The 18,280-nt window shown below is 44.5% G+C and overlaps 1 protein-coding gene across 4 annotated transcripts in view; it reads right to left on the bottom strand.

The window, feature by feature from the left end:
* XPO1 (exportin 1) overlaps nucleotides 1-18,280 on the bottom strand; it is a 321,445-nt gene that overhangs the window by 140,154 nt on the left and 163,011 nt on the right. The window lies entirely within an intron of this gene.

The raw sequence follows: 18,280 nt of genomic DNA, 5'->3' as shown, positions 1-18,280 counted from the left end.
AGCCTTTAATTTGTAATTTCAATTATGTGTCTCAATGAAAAATGAATAATCATACAATATATACCTGTTTCTATTTCCAACAATATTACTTTATTACAAACTTATTATTAAAAAACATTACATGATTTCACATACACTCATACCACATTCATTCATCAATAACAGTACAATCGATAATACTTATTACACATACCACTATATCTAAAAATATACATTTCATTATGATTAATATCCCTACTGTTTAACTCGCTTGTTTTCTTGTGGGCACTCACAAGTTTTATCAAATTCTTCCCTTTTATTATTCAAAATTCACCCTGTTCTTCAAAATCCTCCCCAGATTATTCCCTTATACTTCTCAGAATTTATCCTGTTCTTTAACATCTCTCCCGACAAGAGACTCCTGTTTCACCCGATGGTTTCATCAGGGGATCACTATATCTCGATTATTTTTTCTTTCACTTTCAGGGAACATCCGATCAATTGGTCGCTTCTGTTATTCTTTACACACATACAGGGAACATCCACCTTCACTTCTTAACTGGACTGTCAATCTTCATTAACCTCTTCTAACTTCTGTTTTTTTGTATTCTGCATATGTCCATTTCAATTCCTCCATCTCATGCTCTTAATACTTTTAAGTAACACCAGTTTACTAACTCCATTCTTCCATCACCAAACCATGATTCTATCGACCATAATGATTCTTCAAACTAACACCATCACATAATGATTTTATCGCAAAGCTTCACCGTAGCCAGACTGCTTTACCGCTCTGGGGAGGATTTTGAATAATATAAGGGAAGAATTTGATAAAACTTGTGAGTGTCCACAAGAAAACAAGCAGGTTAAACAGTAGGGAATAATTTCAAATTGTTTGTTATTGAGTGATATTAATAATAATGAAATATGTATTTTTTTAGATTATAGTGGTATGTGCAATAAGTATTATCGTTTGTACTGTTATTGATGAATGAATGTGGTATGAGTGTATGTGAAATCATGTAATGTTTTTTTTTAATGATGATATGTTTGTAATAAAGTAATAAATATTGTTGGAAATAGAAACAGATATATATTGTATGATTATTCATGTATGAACAATACCTGTAAATCACCCATATGTTGTAATTTATACTTTATCAATGAAAAATGAATTGCTATAACAAATCTATCAAATCAGTTTATTGCATGCTCAGTAGCCCCTGCATAAGCTGGACAACATTCCATAAGTTCAAAACACCCATAAGTCATTAAATAAAGCCTTGAGAAGAAAACCCTTCATTCCCACTACATAGTCTATGAGAAAAGATGAAAAAATTCCCCCATCCGCAACAAAAGCAAATCAAACCAGAGATGGATGGGTTGTATGACTACTCATATTCCATCTTTGTAAAACAGCGATGGCAAGTAAGTAACTTTTCTTCAGAAAGATAGTCACATGGATGGAATTAGCCAACAAAGGGCTGTTTGGTAAACAGAGAACCAAATTGGGGAAAACAAAGTAGTATATATGTACACAAACGTGTGTGTTTTATTTTAAACAAAAATTAAACATAACTCAGGCAAAAGCAACACATCAAGAGATAGAGTCTAGAAAATACAATCTGGTTAATGTTACAGCTTTCAAAATTTCTTCAATAAAGCCCAGCATATCCTGCCCTTACAGTATGACTTGCATACTTCAAGGTTCAGACTAGAAGAGACAAAACAGATACAGTCTGTTGGTCAATTTAAAAATAATACATGTATCTAGAGGGAAAAGTTGTTGGTGTCAAAAGGAACAAAATGGTGTACTGTTTTTCAAAACGACTTTAGTACTTATTGAAATGAGTGTGAAAACTAATAAGAACATGCCATACTGGGTCAGACCAAGGGTCCATTAAGCCCAGCATCCTGTTTCCAACAGTGGCCAATCCAAGCCATAAGAACCTGGCAAGTACCCCAAAAATAAAGTCTTATTCCATGTTACTGTTGTTAGTAATAGCAGTGGCTATTTTCTAAGTCAACTTAATTAATAGCAGGTAATGGACTTCTCAAAGAACTTATCCAATCCTTTTTTAAACACAGTTAACACTAACTGCACAAACCACATCCTCTGGCAACAAATTCCAGAGTTTAATTGTGCGCTGGGTGAAAAAGAACTTTCTTCGATTAGTTTTAAATGTGTCCCATGCTAACTTCATGGAATGCCCCTTAGTCTATTATCTGAAAGAGTAAATAACCGATTCACATTTACCCGTTCTAGACATCTCATAATTTTAAACACCTCTATCATATCCCCCCTCAGCCGTCTCTTCTCCAAGCTGAAAAGTCCTAACCTCTTTAGTCTTTCCTCATAGGGGAGCTGTTCCATTCCCTTTATCATTTTGGTCGCCCTTCTTTGTACATTCTCCATCGCAACTATGTTTTTTTTTTTTTTTTTTGAGATGCAGTGACTAGAATTGTACACAGAATTCAAGGTGCAGTCTCACCATGGAGTGATAGATGCATTATGACATTTTCAGTTTTATTCACCATTCCCTTTCTAATAATTCCCAACATTCTGTTTGCTTTTTTGACTGCCGATTTCAATGTGTTATCCACTATGATGCCTAGTGTAACTATAGCATGGGTTATTTTCACTATATGCACCACCTTGCACTTATCCACATTAAATTTTGTCTGCCATTTGGATGCCAAATTTTCCAGTCTCATAAGGTCTTCCCTACAATTTATCACAATCTGCTTGTGATTTAATTACTCTGAACAATTTTGTATCATCTGCAAATCTGATTACCTCACTTGTCGTATTTCTTTCCAGATCATTTATAAATATATTGAAAAGTATGGGTCCCAATACAGATCCCAGAGGCACTCCACCCCCCACTGAGAAAATTGTCCATTTAATCCTACTCTGTTTCCTGTCTTTTAGCCAGTTTGTAATCCACGAAAGGACATCGCCACCTATACCATGAATTTTTACTTTTCCTAGAAGCCTCTCATGAGGAACTTTGTCAAACGCCTTCTGAAAATCCAAATACACTACATCTACCGGTTCACCTTTATCTACACGTTTATTAACTCCTACAAAAAAGTGAAGCAGATTTGTAAAGCAAGACTTGCCTTAGTTAAAGCCATGCTGACTTTGTTCCATTAAACCATGTCTTTCTATATGATCTGTGATTTTGATATTTAGAACACTTTCCACTATTTTTCCTGGCACTGAAGTCAGGCTAACTGGTCTGTAGTTTCCCGGATCGCCCCTGGGGCCCTTTTTAAATATTGGGGTTACATTAGCCACCCTCCAGTCTTCTTCAGGTACAGTTGATGATTTTAATGATAGATTACAAATTTTTACTAATAGGTCTGAAATTTCGTTTTTGAATTCCTTCAGAACCCTGGGGAGTATACCATCCAGTCCAGGTGATTTACCTACTCTTCAGTTTGACAATCAGGCCTACCACATCTTCTAGGTTCACTGTGATTTGGTTCACCATCTCCGGAACTGGTATCTCCCCAGCATCCTCATTAGTAAACACGGAGGCAAAGAATTCATTTAGTCTTTCTGCAATAGCCTTATCTTCCCTAAGAGCCCCTTTAACCCCTCTGTCATCGAAACAGTAGGGTTTGCAATAAACATACTGTATGGAACAATCTGTGTTAAGTGTCATTTTTAATCCACACAATTCTGCTGACTTTTTAGGGGGTCAAATACTTTTGTAAGCCACTGTATGCCAAAGATGTAGAGTTTTTTTTTCTAGACTTTAGTAGAGTAGATACCCTTCCTCAGTCATATCTTTTTTGACTAGCCTGTATCTCGAAAGGGCCATGCCATAAGACAGAATGGTGATAGGTCCTCCATTAGTACTGGGCCTTGGTGAAGTAGACTTTGGAGTCCTATTAATTGGATGATTTTGTCAATTGTTAACTTCATTAGATCTGCATTACCAAGATCTCCTTAGCCAATCTGGAGCCACTAGTACTACTTTGGCTTTCTCCTCCTCTATTTTCCTTAAGAGTGCATCCTTTCAAGGGCTATGGTAGGAAGACATACATCAATTCCACTTTTGTCCATAGATGAACACATGTAGCCATCCCTTCACTGCTGTACTGTTTTCATCTGCTGTAAAATCTCACTACACCTTGGCATTATTTTGGGTGGCAATTAGTTCCATCTGTGGGACTCCCCAAAATCTTACTATTGCCTGATATGCGACCTGGCTGAGTGCCTACTCACCTGGATTTAGAAGATTCCTGCTGAGGAAATGGGCTTGTATGTTTCCTTGAGAGGCAATAGGAAGAGCCAATATCTGTTTTACATTTTTTTCTGGCCATGGAAAAAGATTTGTCTCCTCAGATAACTCTTGGCTCAGAGTTCCCCTCTTGCTTGTTTACATATACTACAGTCATTGCATTCTTGCTTTGAATTCTTATTGTTTTTCCTTTCACAAGTGGAAGGAAGTAAAATAATGCTATCCTTACTACTCTGGTCTATAAACAGTTCGACCATAAAGCTTCTGCTCAATTCCATAGACTTTGTTCATAGTGATTTTAACAGTGTGCTCCCAACCCATTAAACTCTCATCTATAGTTCCATCATAACTTTTCCCTAGGTTCATTTTTCTTGTCATGAAATCAAGACTTTCTCTCACTGAAAAAGGAAAAGGGAAACAACTCAATTTAGAGTCCGAGTTTTCCATCGTGACAGCAGAGCAACTGAAGATGTCTCATGGTCTCGACCATGGCACTAAATCTGTGGTTGCAGTCATTGATCCTAGCAAATGAAGGTTGTCCCAAACCACTGGGGATGATAGAGACGTGAATTTAATTGCTCTACAATTTTTAAGACACATTTGGAGGTGAACGAGACATCCTTCTTTGGTACTGAAATGTGCCCCTTGAAATTCTACTAATTGGGTCAGCTGAAAATAGCTCTTTGTGAAAATGAGTATCCATTCTAAAACTTTAACAACTGTTCTATCCTGTTTGAAAGAGATTCCTTCCCAAAAAAAGTTTCAGTTCTGATCAGTCAATTGTCCAGCTATGGGTGGAGCATTATCCCTTCTTTTCACAAAAATGCTATTATAATCATCAATTAAGTGAATGTTATGGGAGCAATCACTAACCCAAAAGGGTGTGCTTTGAACTGAAAATGTTCTCCAGTTATGCAGAAGCAAAGATATTTGATTGTTTTTTTCTCTGACTGGAATGTGAAAATATGCCTGTTAGTTCTAATGATGAAAGAAACTTATCTTTCCATATAAACATGACTGAATGGAGTGTCTCCAAACAAAGATGTGGGAAATTTAAGTTCTGTTCACATTTTTAGATCTAGAATGGGTCTGAATGGAATTATAAAATATACCGAACATCCTCCTTATCTTTGGTCCTGAACTGAAAGTGAACATTTTATTTAAGGTTTTTATATACCGGCATTCATGATACAATCACATCATGCTGGTTTACAGTTAAACAGGGGAGTGCATGGTAACTAAAAACATGAACTTGTGTGATGAAAGAATGCAGTTACAATGAACAGGGATGGTCAAACTAGGAGAAGAGAGAAATCCAAGAGGAATGATTAACATCAGAGAGAATTATTTACAGTGACCTGAGATGGCTGCATTGTAGATGTTGATGGGGTGAGATTTAGGTAAAGTCCGGGAATGCTTGATTGAACAGCCAAGTCTTAAGTCTTTTTCAGAAGGTTGGGAGGCAGGGCTCCTGTCGGAGATCAGGAGGAATAGAATTCCATAAAGGTGGTCCAGCTGTTGAGAGGGCCCATTATCTTAAAAGTTATATGTCGAGTGGTTTTGGTATGACGTACCTGAAGAGATCCTCTGATGCTTCTCTGGTGGGTCTTGAGGAGTTATGCTGGCTGAGCGGGAATTGTAGGTCAAGTGGAGCCTGGTTTTGAATGGCTTTATATATAATGGTGAAGGACTTGTATATGATTCTGAAGTGAATTGGCAGCCAGTGTATGTTTTTTAGGATTGGGGTTATGTGGTCTCTTCTCCTAGTGTTTGTCAGTATTCTTGCTGCTGTGTTTTGGACCATCTGTAGCAGTTTTGTGTAAGAGGATGGGAGACCTAGCAAAATAGAATTTACAGTAATCTATCTTTGAGAAAATAACTGCTTGTAGAATGGTTCTGAAATCATGAGAGTGGAAGAGAGGTTTTATCCTTTTCAGCACTTGGAGTTTATAGAAACAGTCCTTGGTTGTTCAGTTTATAAATGATTTGAAGTTCATCCGGTTGTCAATTATCACTCCTAAGTCTCTCACTTGGGTGGAGGGTGGGTTGGCTGGAGAAGTTGAGGTGGTGTTACTATTCTCTGGTGAGATGAGCATATTGCTTTTAACAGTAATAATTTGTTTAATGTATGCACTGTGGAAGCCTTTGTTGCTCTTAAACAAGGAGATACCTTGATTATACCAACTCTAGGGCATAACTGTTTCATATCATTAAGACAAAACAAAGGGGGGGGGGATGTACTAACCCTTTTAAATTATTGAGAACAATTTTGGATACATATAGGTTATAATCAGAACTTCCCAAAGAACTTAATGAGGAACTTGATTGGTTGTCTTTGGCTTAATCATGATTTGATTGTTTCATTTCAATGTCCATGTGATTATTTATTTATGAGTTAGTTTGAATTAAGAAACATCTCCCATCATGTAGTACGCTGCTGAACGCACGACATTTGAAATAGAAAAAATGTTTGCTGCTGAAAGGAATAAATAGCGGATCAAGATTACACTGCAGCCCCTGAGGAAGGAGGTTCCCCTAAACTTGGTCAGGTTGGTATTCAAGAGCAGCAGTGAGAATATTGAGCAGTAACTTGAACACCAAAACAAGGGACATTAACAGTCTGAAAAGCGGCTAAGTATTTAGTATTTTAAAAGAAAGAAAAAAAAAGACAAACTTTGGCAGCTTTGGATTATTTTGAATGATAATGAAGTAAATCAAAAACAACAAAAATAATGATTTATGTAAAGAAGCACAGACATTTTTTCACACAAATATGTTTTTATTGGTGGTAGCACTGCTATACAGAAATATAAAAGGTGGTAGGTGGTGAGCTTATGATTAAAAACAAGTATCTATTGGGTAATGGGAATGGTACCTATCAATAGTATTATATGAAACCACCACTATTCACTTTAACAAATTTGTTTGAGCAATTTTGTATCCACTACAATAAAAATTAAGTAGAAGGAGTGGGTTTGTTATGTTGATAGGTAGTGTTCAAATAGTGGATCAGCAGACCTTCAGTGGAAATTAATTCTGGAAGCTACCGTAGCTGCTTCTGGTCTTGTCTTTCTAGAACCTCGAAAGGATGCATCTTTCCTCTGTCTTAAGGACTGTGATGCAGATTGTCTTCCATGTCCTCTGTAAAAAATAAGATGTCCTAATTCTATCCTTAGGTAATCTCTGTGGTTTGGTTCCCATAAGTTTTGAACTAACTGTTCCCACCTCCTCTCTGAACAAAAGCTTTCCTTTGAAGGGTAATTTGGCTTCCCAATGTCAAAGCCAAAAAAGCATTCTAGCTCTTACAAATAAAGCTAGAGATCTTACATAAGAACATAAGAAAATGCCATACTGGTCAGACCATCTTGATAAATGTAGAGATTACTTACCTGATAATCTCGTTTTCCTTAGTGTATGCAGATGGACTCAAAACAAATGGGTATAGTGTGCTCGTGCTAGCAGTTGGAGACGGATCAGCATGGGTACATATACCCCCACAGGAAGTGCCGCAAATCAGTAATCTTCCTTGCAAAAGCTGTAGCTGACCGATCAATGAAATGAACAGGATTACCCTGACCGATTGATAGTAGCTGGAGACCGCCAGTGATCACAACCAGAAGGCGTCGACACCCGGCAGGGTGGATGGCCTATTATAAGAAAACATGGTTTACCGTGAGTCGGTGAATCCCCATGTATGCCGGCAGCCGGGCGGGATGCTGAGTCCATCTGCATACACTAAGGAAAATGAGATTATCAGGTAAGTAATCTCTACATTTCCTAGCGTGTAGCAGATGGACTCAAAACAAATGGGATGTACAAAAGCTACTCCCGGACTGGGCGGGAGGCTGCCCGAGGACCGTTTAGGATTGCCCTCGCAAATGCTGTGTCCTCCCTGGCCTGGACGTCCAGACGGTAGAATCTGGCGAAGGTATGGAGGGAGGACCACATCGACGCTTTACATACCTCTGCAGGCGACAGCAGCTTAGCTTCTGCCCAAGAGGCCGATTGTGCTCTGGTAGAATGAGCCTTAACCTGTAGAGGCGGTGGTTTTCCCGCCTCTATGTAGGCTGCCTTGATAACTTCTTTAATCCAGCGGGCGATGGTCGGCCATGAGGCCGCTTCCCCTAACTTCTTCCCGTTGTGCAGGACGAACAGGTGGTCCGTCTTTCGTACTGCTTCTGACATTTCCAGGTATCTGGACAGCAGTCTGCCAATGTCGACATGGCGTGGCATTTGACCTTCCTCCGACTTCTTCAAACCTTCCGTGGTAGGCAAGGATATGGTTTGGTTGAGGTGAAAGTGTGAGATCACTTTGGGTAAAAAGGATGGAACTGTACGAAGATGGATAGCCTCTGGAGTGAGTCTGAGAAATGGATCACGACAGGAGAGTGCTTGTAGCTCTGAGATGCGGCGTGCTGAACACACAGCCAGCAAGAATACCATCTTCAAGGTTAGCAAACGGAGGGACAGGCCTCGAAGGGGCCTGAAGGCTGATCCCGCCAAAAATTCCAATACTAGGTTGAGATTCCACAAGGGCACTGGCCACTTCAGTGGCGGGCGAATGTGTTTGACTCCTTTCAGGAAACGCGACACGTCTGGGTGTTTGGCAATGGTGTTGCCGTCACTCCTGGGACCGTAGCAAGACAGCGCTGCTACCTGAACCTTGATGGAGCTGAGGGACAGACCCTTCTGAAGTCCATCTTGTAGGAAGTCCAAAATGATAGGAATCTTAGCGGCATGCAAATTGGTGCCGTGAGAGTCGCACCAGGCTTCAAAGACTCTCCAGATCCTGATATATGTTAGGGATGTGGAGAACTTGCGTGCTCGGAGGAGTGTATCTATAACCGGCTCCGAGTATCCCCTTTTCTTCAGTCGAGCCCTCTCAATGGCCAGACCGTAAGAGAGAATTGAGCCGGATCCTCGTGGAGGATGGGACCGTGCTGCAGCAGGTCCCTGTGTGGAGGCAGGCATAGAGGATTCCCTGCCAGTAGTCTTCTCATGTCTGCGTACCAGGGTCTTCTTGGCCAATCCGGGGCCACTAGAAGAACTAGGCCTCTGTGTCGCTGAATCTTGCGTATAATGGCGCCCAGCAGGGGCCACGGAGGAAAGGCGTATAGCAGGATTCCCTGAGGCCACGGTTGTACCAGGGCATCGATCCCCTGGGATAGCGGATCTTGCCTGCGGCGCGTCCCCCATTGATCCACAATCATCTGGAAGGCTATGGGCGACAGCTGCCACTCCCCCGGGTTTAGGCTTTCTCTGCTGAGGAAGTCTGCCATCATGTTGTCCTTCCCGGCAATGTGGACGGCGGAAATGTCCTGGAGATTTGCTTCCGCCCAAATCATCAGGGGAGTTATTTCCAGGGACACCTGTTGGCTTCTGGTTCCGCCCTGACGATTGATGTATGCCACCGTGGTGGCGTTGTCCGACAACACTCTGACCGCTCTGTCGCGAAGTCTGTGAGCAAATCGCAGGCACGCTAGCCTTACTGCTCCTGCCTCTAGTCGGTTGATGTTCCACCTCGACTCTTCTCTGGTCCACCGCCCTTGGGCGGTGAGCTCCTCGCAGTGTGCTCTCCATCCGTTCAGGCTGGTATCTGTGGTGAGCAGAATCCAGGTTGGGGAGGACATTCTTGACCCCCGGCTCATGTGGCCGGGCTGCAACCACCACCGTAGCTGATACCGCACTCTGGCCGGTAGAGGTAGGCGTACGGTGTAGTTCTGTGATCGTGGGCTCCATCGAGATAGAAGGGCGCACTGCAAAGGTCTCATATGAGCCCGCGCCCATGGCACCACCTCCAGAGTGGACGCCATGAGGCCAAGGACTTATAGGTAATCTCGAGCTGTGGGCTGGCTGGCGCTCAGCAGGGCCTGCAGATGACTCTGGAGTTTTGACTTTCTCTTGGAGGTCAGGCTGACCTTGTCTTCCCGGGTGTCGAATTGGACCCCTAGGTATTCCAGCGACTGGGACGGCTGTAGGGAGCTCTTGTTTATGTTGACTACCCATCCGAGGCTTTCCAGAAGAGCTATAACTCTGTTGGTTGCCCGGTGGCTCTCCTCCGGTGACTTTGCCCTGATCAGCCAATCGTCCAGGTAGGGATGGACGAGAATTCCTTCCTTCCTGAGTGCCGCCGCCACTACCACTATTACCTTGGTAAAGATCCGCGGCACGGTGGCTAACCCGAAGGGTAAAGCTCGGAACTGGAAGTGCTGATTCAGGACTTTGAAGCGTAAATAGCGCTGGTGATCCCGATGGATGGGGATATGCAGGTAGGCTTCCGACAGATCTAGGGAGGTGAGAAACTCCCCTGGCTGTACTGAATTCTTGACCAACCGTAGAGTTTCCATGCGAAAGCTGGGGACCCGTAGGTGTTGGTTGACTGACTTGAGGTCCAGGACGGGCCTGAAAGTGCCCTCCTTCTTGGGTACTATGAAATAAATGGAATAATGCCCAGAATTTACCTCTTCCGCAGGTACTGGGATTATGGCTTTTAGGGCCAGGAGCCTCTGTAAGGTCACTTCTAGTGCCACTGCCTTGAGCGGCGAACAAGGAGATTCCACAAACTTGTTCGGCGGAAGCCGAAAGAAATCCAGGTAATATCCTTCCCGGATGATGGCGAGGACCCACTGGTCCGAAGTAATCTCGACCCACCTGCGGTAGAAGAGGGTTAGCCTGCCTCCTATGGCTGCTACCCCCGGATGGGTCGGCTGATTGTCATTGTGGGTTGCGGCCGGGCCGGAACCAGAGCCGGTTCTCTTCTTGTTATGCTTAGTCCGAAAGCTGGCCTGGGAACGAGGTGCTCGATAGCGAGTCCTGTAAGGGTTGAAGCGCTGCGAATTTCTACCTCTAGATGGTCTAGAAAAAGAACGCTGGCTCCTCCTCGCCCTGTCTTCTGGTAGGCGGGGTAATGGAGAGGCACCCCATCTAGTAGCCCAGTTCTCGAGATCGCTGCCGAACAGTAGGGAACCCTTAAAGGGCATTCTTGTGAGCTGTGTCTTGGAGGACGAGTCGGCCGCCCAATGACATAGCCAAAGCCCCTTCTCACTCGGGGGCTAGGTCCCTGCCGCGAACCGGCCACCGGACCGAGGCTCTTACCTCCGAGGGACCACGGAAGTCCGCTCGGGAAACTCCACTGGGTGCGTGACCGCCAGGTATCACCGCAGGAGTGCGGGGCTTGACTTCAATAGGTTTCTTCTAGGAATTTAGTCGTTAGAATTTGGAAACACGCTCAAGCAAGCGTGAGGTAGCTCCAAACTGCTTTGGAGACGGAAATTACTGATTTGCGGCACTTCCTGTGGGGGTATATGTACCCGTGCTGACGTCAGATCAGTCTCCAACTGCTAGCACAAGCACACTATACCCATTTGTTTTGAGTCCATCTGCTACACGCTAGGAAAATTCTAATAAGGTCATATAAACCATCAAAGATATACAGCTATAGATTCAAGCTCTCTCTTCTCCATCTACAAACTGCTGTATCCAGGAAAGGAGTGCTCTTGCAACATAACTAGTACAGATTAAGAACATAACATAAGAACATAAGAAATTGCCATGCTGGGTCAGACCAAGGGTCCATCAAGCCCAGCATCCTGTTTCCAACAGAGGCCAAAACCAGGCCACAAGAACCTGGCAAGTACCCAAACACTAAGAAGATCCCATGCTACTGATGCCATTAAAAGCAGTGGCTATTCCCCAAGTCAACTTGATTAATAGCAGTTAATGGACTTCTCCTCCAAGAACTTCTCCAAACCTTTTTTTGAACCCAGCTACACTAACTGCACTAACCACATCCTCTGGCAACAAATTCCAGAGCTTAATTGTGCATTGAGTGAAAAAGAATTTTCTCCAATTAGTCTTAAATGTGCTACTTGCTAACATCATGGAATGCCCCCTAATCCTTCTATTATCCGAAAGTGTAAATAATAGATTCACATCTACTCATTCAAGATCTCTCATGATCTTAAAGACCTCTAATCATATCCCCCCCTCAGCCTTCTCTTTTCCAAGCTGAACAGCCCTAACCTCTTCAGTCTTTCCTCATAGGGAAGCTGTTCCATTCCCTTTATAATTTTGGTTGCCCTTCTCTGTACCTTCTCCACCGCAACTATATCTTTTTTGAGACGCGGCAACCAGAATTGCACACAGTATTCAAGGTCTGTCTCACCATGGAGTGATACAGAGGCATTATGACATTTTCCGTTTTATTAGCCATTTCCTTCCTAATAATTCTTAACATTCTGTTTGCTTTTTTGACTGCTGCAGCAGAGTCCAGTTCGAAGCACACTTTTGCCAAAACCCTGGCCACTGAGGCTTGAACATCAAAATGATAATGCCTGGTGAATGTGTGCAAGAACTTCCAAATAGCTGCCTGACAAATCTCTTGTGGCGATACCTGTTGACATTAGGCCCAGGAAGCTGCTTGAGAACGAGTCGAGTAAGCCCAACCCCTCCAGGACAGGACGACCCTGGCAGATGTATCCCAAACCTATAGCTTTGTTAAACCAACGCACAATCGTGGATTTGGTCGCCTTATGACCCTTCCTTGCACCACTCCATAGCACAAAGAGACAACAGACAACCGGAAGCTATTAGTGATCTTAAGATATCGCAACAACGCCCGCTTTACATCCAAGAGTCAACTCTCTCGTATAGCATCAAAATTTGGAAAGGACAGATTGACAAATGAAATGACACCACCTTTAGAAGGAAGGAACCGTCATCAAGACTCCCGAATCCATAATTCTCAAAAATGGATCCCTGCATTACAAAAGCCTGAAGCTCAGAGATCCTTCTAGCAGAGCAAATTGCCACCAAGAAAACCACCTTTAAAGTGAGATCCTTCATATTAGCCCTTCTAAGAGGCTTGAATGGAGCCGCACACATACCCCTAAGGACCAAGTTAAGATTCCAAGAGGGATTCAACTTCCAAACCGGAGGACACAAATGCTTTGCGCCTCAGAGAAAACGTACTACATCCGGATGTACAGCTAAGGCAATTTCCAGCAAAGATAGCCCAAGGCTGCCACCTAAACTCTGAGGGAACTAAAGGCCAAGCCCTTCACTAACCCTCTTTGCAAGGAGGACAGAATATTTGCTACGGATCCCCGAGTAGGATCAACTCCCTGCTCCGTGCATCAAGTCTCAAAAACTTTCCAGACCCTCACATACGCCAAGGAGGTGGAAGTCTTTCTAGCTTGCAAGAGAGTAGAAATAACATCCTTAGAATATCCTCTCAAAAGCCAAACCGCAAGACAGAAGCGAGCCGCCTGATCAGAAAAACATGGGATCTTGGCGCAGAAGCTTTGGTAGATCAGCAAGCCTCAATGGCCCATCCCCTGCCAGATTAATGAGATCTGCAAACCAAGGCTGCCGCAGCCACTCTGGAGCTACTAGAATTACTTCTCCCAGATGGATCTCTATATGCTGTAATATTTTGCCCACCAGCAGCCATGGTAGAAACATGTATAGAAGAATGCCCTTGGCCAAGGAGGAACCAAGGCATCGACCCCTTCTGTGACTGAAGAAGCACAGAGCCTTGGCATTTCGAGTTGCTATTAAATCCATATGGGGCCTGCCCCATGGATGAGGTGCATTGCTTCCTCCGACATTGCTTCTTCCTCTCTGGGATCCAGCTGTTGCCGGCTGAGAAAATCTGCTTGTGCATGGTCTGTGCTGGTGATATGAGAAGCCGTTAATAGCGCCAGATGCTGCTCTGCTCAGTGGATAAACTCCTGGGCTTCCTGAGCCACCGTATGACTTTTGGTACCACCATGTTGGTTGATGTAAGCTACCATTGTCGCATTGCCTGACAAGATCCTCACTGGCTTCCTGCACAAGAGTGATAGGAATGCATACAGCGCCAGCTGCACCACTCATCTCTAAGCGATTGATAGACCACAACACTTCCTCCACAGACTGGTCCTTGGCATACCGTGCCCCACCCAGAGAGACTGGAATTGGTGGTAACTACCACCCAGTCTGGAACCTCCAAGTCCACCCCTCGCCTCAACTGGTCCCAACCATGCTACTACGAAAAACTGAACCTGGCTAGCTCCATAAGTAGTGGAAATTGAAACTGTTCTGATAATGGGTCCCACCGGGAAAGCACAGGGGCCGCATATGAGCGAATGCTCAAGGAACCAGCTCCAGAGTGGATGCCGTGGAACAGAGAACCTGCAAGTAAATCCAGACTCTGGGCACCTGTTTCTCCAATCTACGAACTTGCATCTGCAATTTTGCAATGCGATCCTTGGTGAGAAAAAATTCTCCACCTTGGTATTGAAACGTGTCCCCAAAAATTCCAAGACCCGAGAAGGGGAAAGATGACTCTTGGATAGATCAACTATCCAGCCCAGGGATCTAGAGTGCTGCAGCACCAAGTCCACTGCCTGACTGCAAAGGACCTCTGACTTTGCCCGAATAAACCAGTCCAGATATGGGTGAATCAGGACTCCCTCTCTCCTAAGATAAACGCCACCACGACCATCAACTTGGTGAAGGTCCTCGGAGCAGTTGCCAGACCAAACGGGAGAGCGCAAAATTGAAAGTGTGTCCCTAGGATCATGAACTGGATATATCTCTGATGGTCGGGCCAGATCCCTGTGTGCAAGTACACCTCGGTCAAATCCAGGGAAGCCAAGAACTCCTCCTTATGCACTGCTGTTGCTGTATCACCTGCCTTTCCCCCTCGTAAGCGCACAGGGAGACCATGAATAAGTCCCCTTAGTGGAAGTGCAAATTCTAGAACAATCTTACCATATGACGCTTAAGACCCACTGGTCCAACATGGTCTTGGCCCACTCTTCGTAACAGAGAGTCAACCGATCGCCTATGACCAGAACTGAGGTGCGGGCTGGCCTTGCTTCACTGGGTGGATTTGGCTCCACCACCATCCTGGCTAGAGCCATTTATGTTCGGCTTTCAACCGCAAAATGACTGGCTCCAGGACTGCTGCCTTCCCGAGGCCTGCCTCTAAACGCCTCCTGAAGCCCTAGTCTGCCAAAAACGCTTATCCCTCTGAACCAAGAACGCGAAGGAAAGGACCCTTTCCCTCCTTTTGACTTATTCTCAGGCAATTTATAACCTTTATTCTTTCCTAGATGTTTTATCAACTCCTCCAAGTCCTGTAAAAAAAAGAGCAGCTTTCCTTTGAAAGGAAACGCTTCCAACTGAGACTTGGAGGAAACATCCGCCAACCAGTTCCTCAACCAGAGAAGCCTCCTGATTGATACCACCACCATCATTGTTCTGAAAGAAGTCCTAATGAGGTCACACAGAGCATCAGCTCCATAGGCAACCACAGCTTCCAGCCGCTCCACTTCTGATGCAGACGTGGATTTGTCCACTGCTGTACCCATCGCAGCCCAGCCCTCAACATAAAATTGCTAGATGGACACCTCAAAAATCTTCTTGAGGTGAACTTCAAGCTTCCTAGCCTGCAGATCCTTCAGTGCTGCAGAACCAGGCACTGGAACGGTTGTCTTCTTAGTAACAGCTGACACTGGGGCATCCACCTTTGGAACCTTCAGAAGCTCAAGCGTGTCCTCAGGAAAATGTATCCATTGCTCTACCAACCTTCAAGCCAGTCTCAGTAGTATCCCACTCCATGATCACTAACTTTTTGACTAACTTATGTAAAGGAAAAGCCTTCGCTGCACCTCTTGGGCCATCCATGACCTGATCCACGACCTCCTGAACATTTATCATGGAACATTTATCCCTAACTCCGCAAGGACATAGGAGATCAGGGGACCAAACTCCTCCCTATGGAAAAGACGAATGCCATTTGAACAGAAAGGGCATTTTCTGAAAAGCATGCTTTAATAAGAGGTCTATGTTCCTATTCTGTGGGTCTTTGAGAGTTGCACCTCCTTTTAACTGGAATTGTTTTCTTGGTCACTGTAGAGATGATAGCATCAATCCTTGGCACCTGAAATAAACAATCTTGGACTTCTAATGGCAGTGGATAAATTTTATTAAAGACTTGCATGCGCCTGTATCCTGTTTCTGGGGAGTATCATTCTGATAACATTCTCTATTTCTGAATGAAGGGGAGAAAAGCTTTGGAAGTCTTGAATATCACCTTAACTGGATTCTCAGTAAGGGGCTCTCCAACTTTACTTTGACAGCCTTAATACAGTATTCATTTGAGAACTTAAAACTGTAAGATTACAGGATCTTCTTCCTCTTTAGAATCTCTCTCCCTTTCTTCCAGGGAATTGTAAGTACTCACCACATATAGTCATCCTCCATGTCTACACAGGAAGGATCATTTGCCAGTGGAGAATTTAATTCTAAAACCTCAGGTCTAATCTTTAACCTTTTCTGTGGTCTGTCTGTAAAAACATGTAAATTAATTGGATACTTTATTGCTGCTTGAGCTTGTGCCTCCATGCCTTTACATGTTTGCTGCAGTCCACAGAACTGATGAAGAAAAATTCGGGAAAATATTCACATGTGATACAGATGCTGAAATCACATACTGATCACTGTTCTGAATTTATTTCAGGTTGTAAAATGGCTGCCACTCCTGTTTCAACTGCAGAAGTGGAAAGCTCAACTGATTCTGGGTAGAGAACACCTCATCCCAATATCCCTTCTTTCTCAGCAGATGCTGTTCAAAAGCCAGGCTGCAAGACAAAAGCGAGCTGCCTGATCGAAAAATATGGGACCTTGTCGGAGTAGATTCAGTAAGTGACCCAACCTCAGGGGTCCCTCCACCGACAGGTTCACAAGATCCGCAAACCAAGGACAGCGTGGCCACTTCAGAGCTACGAGAATGACTCGGCCTGGATGGATCTCGATCCTTCTTATTACTTTTCCCACCAGTGGCCATGGTGGAAACACATACAGGAGCATTTTGCGAGGCCAGGGAATCACCATCCATGCTGTAATCCTTTCTGTGACTGAAGAAGCGAGGCGCCTTGGCATTTGCATGGGTCGCCTTGAGATCCTTGTGAGGCTTGCCCCACCGGTGGGATATCAGCTGCATGGCCTTGGACAGCTCCCATTCTCCTGGGTCTAGCTGGTGGCGACTGAGGAAGTCCGCCTGTATGTTTGACGCCAACATTTGTAGATGACGTTCTGCCCAGGACATCAATAGATTCACTTCGAGCGCCAAGGGACAACTCCTTGTTCCGCCTTGCCTGTTGATATATGCTACCGTCGTTGCATTGTCCGACAATACTTACACTCCTGACTCAGGATGGGGAGAAAACTCTCCAGAGCCAAGCGAACAGCCCATCTCTAAACGATTAATCAACCATGTCGACTCTTCCTGAGACCACTGACCCTGCACTGCCTGGTCTTGACACACAGCACCCCAGCCAGATAGGCTGGCGTCTGTTGTCACCACTGTCCACCTGGATATTTCCAGGTCCACGCCAAGCTCCAAATGCTGCTGTACCAGCCACCATGAAGGACTGGACCTGGCAACATCCGTAAGCAGCAATAGGAGATAGAACTCTTCTGAACCCAGCGCAGGCCTGATCAAAGCATGTAGCTGCTGCAAACCGCAGCACGAATGCCCAGGGCAGACACCTCAAAAACCCTTTTGAGGTACCCCTCCAATTTGCAATCCTGCAGATCCTTCAGTGTCACCGAACCCGCTTACAGGAATAGTAGTTCTCTTGGTAACCGCGGAAACTGAGGCATCCACTTTAGGACTCCGAAGCAACTCTAACACGTCCTCGGGCAGGGGTACAGCTTGTCCATGGCTTGGCTAACCTTAAGTCCCGTTTCCGGGGAATCCCACTCCTGGAGAATCATCTGTCGTAACATCTCGTGCAGAGGAAAAGTACGCGCTGGACCCCATAATCCTGCTAAGACCGGATCCACCGTAACCGGACCGGGGTCCACGATACCCAATTCGGCCAAAACATGAGGAATCAAGGGTGCCAGCTCATCCTTCTGAAAGAGATGGACCACATTAGGGTCATGACCCTCCACCGGCGGGGCCTGATCTGCCGTGGTGCTCACATCTGGATAGTCTGAGGGATGGATAGGGGCCACCGGCCCGGCCCCCTGGTCCGTATTGTCTGAGTGCTCCC

The sequence above is a fragment of the Rhinatrema bivittatum genome, chromosome 3, assembly GCF_901001135.1.
Source record: "Rhinatrema bivittatum chromosome 3, aRhiBiv1.1, whole genome shotgun sequence".
Lineage (NCBI taxonomy): Eukaryota > Metazoa > Chordata > Amphibia > Gymnophiona > Rhinatrematidae > Rhinatrema > Rhinatrema bivittatum.
Note: the sequence above shows the minus strand (reverse complement) of the source record. Positions and strands in the feature narration are given on the sequence as shown.